We start from the raw sequence: 7,966 nt of genomic DNA, 5'->3' as shown, positions 1-7,966 counted from the left end.
CTTGCATAATTCTTTTATGTGCCAGTGCAAAAATCAACTCAGCTGTACTTTGTGTTGGTATATGGTCTGAGCCACAAAAAATTGCCTCCTTCTCTTTTGCCTTTGGGCAATTTTTCAGTCATAACTAAACCAAGTCCATAATGTGTGCCTTCTGGCCAACATTCCAGGTAAATGAATAGTATTTAAGGAAAAATAATGCTGTTTTTCAAAAGCTTGACATTTTTAAAATACAAGTCCAGAACTGAAACCTTCAGTAATTTTTCCATGCCTATATGTTGCGAGCAGAAAAATGTTACACAAATGAATACATCTGGGATTATTTTCAAACTGTTATTTCCCACTAGGGAAAATATTTAGAAATAAGGCTCAGGTTTTTTGTGCTGAAACTACAAAGAGGCCAGCCATCTTGATGCTTTTCCAGATTTTTTTAATGGTTTTCCTGATATTGTATAGTGACTTTACTGCCCTGTTTTTTATGCCCTTATATCCACCAATAGTAAGCATTTATGTTGGGTTTATTCCAGTTTTTAAATCTGTTTTGTGGCATTTATGGCCTAAAGCTAATAAGGACATTCAGTATTTTCTTGTAAAATATTGAAAATACCTTTTACCATGAAAGTAAAGGGGAAATGTTTTTAAATTAAAAAAGGAAGAAAAGAGAAGAAAGGAAAAGAAAGGAAAAGAAAGGAAAAGAAAAGAAAAGAAAAGAAAAGAAAAGAAAAGAAAAGAAAAGAAAAGAAAAGAAAAGAAAAGAAAAGAAAAGAAAAGAAAAGAAAAAGAAAAAAGAGAAGAAAAGAAAAGAGAAGAAAAGAAAAGAAAGGAAAAGAAAAGAAAGGAAAAGAAAAGAAAAAAGAGAAGAGAAGAGAAGAGAAGAGAAGAGAAGAGAAGAGAAGAGAAGAGAAGAGAAGAGAAGAGAAGAGAAGAGAAGAGAAGAGAAGAGAAGAGAAGAGAAGAGAAGAGAAGAGAAGAGAAGAGAAGAGAAGAGAAGAGAAGAGAAGAGAAGAGAAGAGAAGAGAAGAGAAGAAAAAAGTGGCTTTACCAAAGGCAGGAACCTCCCTTATTTCTTACTTTAAACTTGGGCAGGCTTTGCCATAGTGATAAAGCACCATTTCCAAGGCATAAGGGAACTGGATGAAACTCTTTCAATCCAAAAAAGAGCCTCTTACCTGACTTCAGCTCCCTGAGCATCACAGTAGTGCCCAGCAGAAGTTTGGCAGTACCTGGTTGCAAAGTAGCACTACTGGACCAGGCTAGTTGGAAAACTTTTAATGAAATGGATCTTTATTAAACTCTCAGTTGGTTGAAAATGAAATTTCCCAATAGAAGAGAGGTTTGGATGCATTATTTGACATGAGAAATCTGGAGGTATTTTTCATTGGCCGAATTTTTCCATTTTTATTCTCTTTAAAAAAGAGCATCCTTCTTGTCTGGCTTGAAATTTGTATTTTGGAAAGCAAACTGAAGCAAAGAAGATAATGTAAATAGTCTCTCACATGAAATCTTTGAGGATGAAATAAGTATACTGCTACTCACGAGGAGACTTAGTTAAAGAAGTATTTCAGGATTTCAAGTTTTTTGTTGTTGTTGTTGTTGTTTTTTCTTTTTTTCTTTTTTCTTTTTAATATATGGACTTTTTTCCCTCAGAAACACGAATATTGTCCTGGAGCAGATATCTGGTTCCCGCTCAGTACATGTCCAAGTGTTCTCACATCATGCAGGCCTCTTCTCTAGGGCTTGTGCTTGGGCATGCTCATTATGCCCATTTTACAGACTGGAAGCTGAGGTGCAGGGTTGCCTTGCTGAGCAGCTCAGTTGCAAAATCATTGTCCTTTAACTTTGTTTTCAAATAGGAATATTTTCCAGAGCTGGGCAGCTGACGCGCAGGACCTGTCCTCTTCCCTGCATTGCAATCTGGTACTTGAGTGGCAACGCTTCCTCTCAGCTTACGTTTCCTCTGTATAAGAGTGGGTTAATCTGAATAAATGCCTTATTTACATTCACAACTGTAAAAAATTGCCTACCAAGACCCTGGGTGCCCCAGCGTGCCTCTCGGTGAAATCACGGTAACATTGAAATCATTATTCTGACAGGAACCCAGCCAGCCAGACGCCTACAGAAGCGCTTTTCCTCTCCTTTGCTCTGGGAAGCACGGGCCCGCAGCCCTCTCCAGAAAGCTCTCCAGCTCCATTCCTTTATTTATTTGCTGCATCGCCAGGTCACTAAATTCTTGTTTCTGCGGCCCAGGGCTGGGGGGGGGGGCGAGAAGAAGGGAAGGAGGGAGGGAGGGGGTATGGAGCTGTCGGGGGCGGACGGGGAGGCCCTGCCAGCTGCCCCCCTCCTGCGGAGCCGGCGGCCGGGGGGGAGGCAGCTGCAGCTGGAGCTGGAGCTGAGCCGTCTCCCCAGGGAAGGGGGGTCCATGGCCACACATCCCACACCACCGGGGCTTCCTGGCCAGCCACCTCATCCCGGTCTTTACAAGGGATTGGGTGTATTTTGAAGGAAAACGGGACAGCGCCGGCCCGTCTGTGCGCAGGCCCGTGCCTGCTGCTCCATGGGGGAATGTGGGGGGACTGAATAGAATGTGGGCTTTTAAAAAAAATTTAATTGAAAGTGTCATTGCGTTGCAAAATCGGAAAAGGAAGAAGAAAAATACAGCTACAATGAGCATGGCTCTGGGAGTCTACAAGGCATTGCTAGCCAGTAGCTAGTTATTACCCAGCTCTCCTCCCACCCCTGCTTATTAGGAAAGTTTAGATATTAGTTCCCGTTTGCTGTTCAGAATAGCACAGATGGAAGGAAATGAATATGCCATTTGCTTTTTGTGACCTCAGGGGAGCAGAGCAAAAAAATGGATGTGGAAAACACTGCCAGAACCCTGAAAGTTATATTCTCTCATTCATTAGTTTTCCTGCCTCTCTATTCCATATGCCCTCCTTTCCTTCAGCTCCATGGAAAAGTATTGACAAGCCAAAGAAGTAATACCATTAGAGCTTATGTATGACCTGAATGGCCTGCTGTGCTTCCAGAACCACTGACAATACTACAGACTGTGGGCATGGTAGTCTACAACTCTTACTCTCCAAAATGTTTTTGGTTTTGGTTTGGGTTTGTTTTTTGTTTTTTTGGGTTTTTTGTTTTTTTTTTATTATTTGTGGATTAGTGAACGATTCAATATAGCGAGAAGTCTCAATGAATAAACAGAAGGGACCAGACTCTTCATAAAGATGTACACATGGTTCTCATTTTAAGGCCTGAACCCATCCACTTAAGTTAATGTAAATCCTCCTCTTGACTTCAATGGGAATCTAGCCCTTCTGGCTAGCTCTAGTAGAGGACTTAGGAACCTAAGGCAGGATGTAGGTGGAACAGTATCCAAAAGTGCTCTCCAGAAACCCGTGCTTGGCTGCTGGCTAATCCTGGAGGCGCCGTGTCTTGCAAGGCACCTCCCTTTTCGATCTTAAAGTTCTGAAGGTGACAATGGTTGTCCAGATCAGCCTGCTCTGAGCAACTCATCAGCTAGTTCCTTTCTAAGGCAGGTCTAAAGCCAGGAATTAAGCTGAAGACACTGAAGACTTTTGAGAGCCACATCTGGTAGGCATTTTCAGAGCATCCTAGCATACACTGATGGATCAAATGCTATTCATATCACTCTACTTTAATACCTTTTTTTTGTGAAGGTAAAGGAGTAATTTGATGTAGATTGGAAAACTGTTTCAAGGTACTTTCACATACCTTTTTTTCTCTCCTATGTGTTTAAAGGGCACTTTTAACTCAACTTTAACTGAGGTGAAAAACAGTCATATTATCTCTAAACAATCTCATGTCCATATTCCCTACATCAAATTGAATGGAATCTATGTAAAATGATTAAATTTTTTTCCCCACATCTAAGTTTGGAAATAAAACCTTCAGCCTATATTAAATTTGGAGTTTATTAACCAAAGAAGAACACTACTTGCCAAAACAGGTTGCTTTTTACACAGGTAAATCTTGGTGCTTTTGAGGCATGGAGGAGTGCTGTGTGTTATATCAGCATTGCAAGGTGGAAGTGATAACGCTTTGTCAGACATTTAGCAAAACAGAAAATATAGCAACAGAAATAGAACATTTTCAGCTCATCCTGCTTTGAAAATAAAATAACTTGGCTTCCTAGTGGCATTTTTCCATTAAAATAGGGGCTTTGCAGTGGCATTTATGTGTCAGGAGGAGCCCATTAGTCTATGATGATATTCTTTTTCCATTGACATTATCTTTTAATTATATCATTCTGAGCCACATCGCTAGAGGAGGATCGATTTTTACAGCCCAGTTTACATATCGCTTCAGAATCTAATCCTGAGGAGGTGTTACACACTTTGAGGTTTCTGCTTCCCTTTTTTAAAATAATTTGGAACTCATGACTGCTTAAAAAGGCATCAACAAAGGTGCCTGTCTTTCCTTTGAAGTCATTTTTTGCGGAAATCACAGTCACTGACCAAAAGGTTTCAAAAGATTAAATTGTGCTTATTTTACGACATTTTAAAACAGCAGGGTTAAATGCTGGGCCAGCTGCCAGGCAGTCAGCAGCACCCATACTTTCATGTTCAGCAGCCAGACACATCCACAGCAGTTATTTCTGAGTAGTTATTCCTGAAATATGTCACTCAGAACAGCAGAGAGGTTTTTAGATTTGCGTGCTTTGATGATGGGCTAATGAAAATGTATTTTATATATATGCCACGAGTGTAATGAATTCAGAGTTAAATAAAAAAAGAATGTAGTGGGCAAATTAGATATTTGTAATTCTCTTTGTCAACACTAGCTTCTCCCAGTGTTTAGTATCAACTTGGGGTGCCACAAAATCTTAGATACTGGAGTCCGGTGTCTCTTAGTGCATTCTCTTGTAGAGCGAAAACCACTTCTCTTTGCTGCTTGCTCCTTTGTGCCAGGGGTTGTAAATGGACTGAGGTGCACTATAAACTTCCAGAACTGTCAGGAAAGGGAGACATGAATCTTGACATCATTTTTGATGAGGAACCAGAGGAGATGGAGGACACTCACACACTGCCAGTCCTGGGCAGCAGCTTGTGTGCTTAGTTGATCTTTTCTGACGTTCAGTTCTGTTGCTGTCAGGAAGCGATCTGCTTAATTTTATAAATTTTTGTTCTGGTCTTTTCTTTCTAATCCTCCTATGCTGCTCAGTTTCCCTTGCCTTGGTGTGTTTTGTTCTTTTCATCTGCCTTTTTTCCATTTTGGGGACTCATGGGCCAGACTCTCTGCACTGGTTTCCGTCACTTTGTATTGTGCAGGTGTTGCAGAGCAGGGGCTTAACTGGCCCTGGGGGATGCTCCCTGCCTCAGAAGCCCATCCAGCTGGTGCAAGGCAGTGTACACAGCCCTTGTGCCAATCCCTCTCCCCGTGCTGGCACAGGGAATGACTGAGAGACCCAGAAAAGCAGAGTTTTCTAAACTGCCACCTCTCAGGGACTCAGATGAGCCGGAATTAGTTAGAGTGCACTTGAACTAAACAAGATTATCCAAATTCTGCTGTGGCTCAGGATGACACAAAAGTGGCTGCCAAGTTGTGTGACCATAACTACCCCTCCATCTCCTGCTCCGAGTGGATCTTGGCACAAGGCAGAATATGGGCCTTTTATTCTTGTCCTCCCGGCTGGATGAAACCCCACTGTCTACAGATCAAAGGGGTTTGATGGACTGCCAAAAATAGTAACCTATACGTAAAACATGTGCTCCATTTATAGCAATCATTTGGAAAGTTTCCTGCTACTGCAGAAATGCAGATTACATTGATTTACTGTCCAATACTGCAAAATACTGAGGGGCTTTTCAATGACTTCTATTGTATGCATTTGCAGAAAGGCTGGGGAGATTTCTTCTTCCTTCCTTCCTTTCCTCCATGGTATTTAATACATAACCATGTGAAGTACATCTTCCTGAGTTTTTGCACATCTTTAGTGAAGTGAGTTAGTATCTACTCTACACTTTGAAAGACACTGTCACCTGTGCTGCTGTCTCAGCCCTTGAAAAAATGTACTGCTTCTTTTGATGTAAATAATATCTCTTCTGTATTTATGGAATAATTTTATTTTACTTTGCAGCCCAGAGACATTCTGTTAGCTATGGAATATGTCCTGCATGCTGTTTTCTGGGACTTGACTATTTCTGTGGGAACAGGCCAATGCTTTAAATAAGAATCAGACACATGAGTGCTGCCCCCCCTGTGTTTTGAGCACAGGTCTGCACTTGAGCTTATCTGTGCTGTGGACATCACACCCTTTCCAAGCCCCATCAATGCTCTGTTGGGGTTACAGAACAAAACAATACGAAAACAACAAAAAAACACCCCAACAAGAATAAAAACTACTTGCAGAGTTTTTCCTTGAAGGGTGTGTGAACAGGCACAACATTCCTGGTAACACAACAAGGAAGATGTGTTACATTGGGCAGTATGGACTGTTGTGGACGCTTAGAAGTAAATTAAGGAGTGTAACAGTGGTAAATCAGTCCAACCTACATACAACTGGTCTCTGTGTTAACCAAATAGGATTTCATATCTAATTTACAAACCAGGGTGGAAAGAAAGGAGAGCACCTGTAGCTCTGATGACTCATAAGAAGACTTCTTATTCTATGTACTTCACATGTATTATGAAAAGAGTAAATTTACTGAGAAGTTCCCTGATGTAAGCAGAGAATAGAAGCTCAAGAAACAAGCAGTGACAGTAGCTGTTGTCCCATAACCTCTCAGCCTGTTTGCAAGCACTTATTGTCTTTGATGGATGCTAAAGAAGATGAACTTGACCTTCATTTCATGACTCATATTTAGGAAGGATGTCATAATTTTCTCTCCAATACTTTATATACTTAACAATATTCAGAAATACCACTTTTCCCTTCCTGGTTTTATTTTTCTAAATCCTTTTCCTTCAGACCCTAGCTGCTAATAGGGACCATAAGAGTTAATTATTCTATCTCTGGATACTATTAAATTCACCCCAATTCACTCCTCTACTTCCTGTCTGTTAAAGTCCTAAGGATCAAAGCTCAATATAACTATTTTAGGCCAAGAGTTCAAAATGCTACTATTCATATTATAACTTAACAGGAAAGCATGAGTTACTTTTCCTCCTAATAAATCATATCTTTTTGAGTTATGGGCCTTTTTTTTTTTTTTTTTTTTTTTAATAACTGAAGAATTAATTCAGTTTTTCCTATTTTATAGCCCTGGGATCCTAATCTCTGAGATCAGATCAATCTGTTCTCAATGCAGCCATTACGCGTCAATTATTTGAAAGAGAAAAAATAGGATTAACTTTAAAAATAGTACATTTACTACTAAAATAGCTACATTTTAGAGAGAAAGTGGTGGGGGAAAAAAAAAAAAAAAAAAAAAAAAAAAAAAAAAAAAAAAAAAAGCCTCTTTCCTCAGCTATTTTCCCTTAGTTTGTGAATTAAAAAGACATTTTTCTTCCGGATCTCTGCTGAATTCCTGGCGAGTGCTCCTGACCGCCACTCCACTCGCAACCTGAAGATGCTGCACAGAAGGCGTTGCTTTACTTAGCCCTTCAGCGCGGGATCTCCCGCGACGGCTTTCCCAAGTTTCTTCCCCAAAACGTGTCGGCTGAGTGTTGGGATTTTTACCCTCAGACAACCCTGATTCAGCCGGCAACAATCCCCCCCCCCCCATCACCCCTCCCCGTTCCCGGGGTCCCCCCGCGGCCGCCCCGACCACGCAGCCCCGCGCCGGCTCACGTCACGGCTCCCCCTCGCGGCCGCGCTCCGCACGCGTCACAGCCGCCCGCGGCCCACCGCTCTATGACGTCACGGATTGCGTCACTCTGCTTTGACGCCTCACGGCGCAGGTTGCGCTTTCCGAGGGCCGGATTGCGGCTGCGCGGGGGGTTTGCGCAGTGGGGGCTTGCGCGGTGGGGGTTTGCGCGGTGGGGGTTTGCGCGGTGGAGTTTGCGC

This window comes from Heliangelus exortis, chromosome 2, assembly GCF_036169615.1.
Source record: "Heliangelus exortis chromosome 2, bHelExo1.hap1, whole genome shotgun sequence".
Classification (NCBI taxonomy): domain Eukaryota; kingdom Metazoa; phylum Chordata; class Aves; order Apodiformes; family Trochilidae; genus Heliangelus; species Heliangelus exortis.
This window is presented reverse-complemented; position numbering follows the sequence as displayed.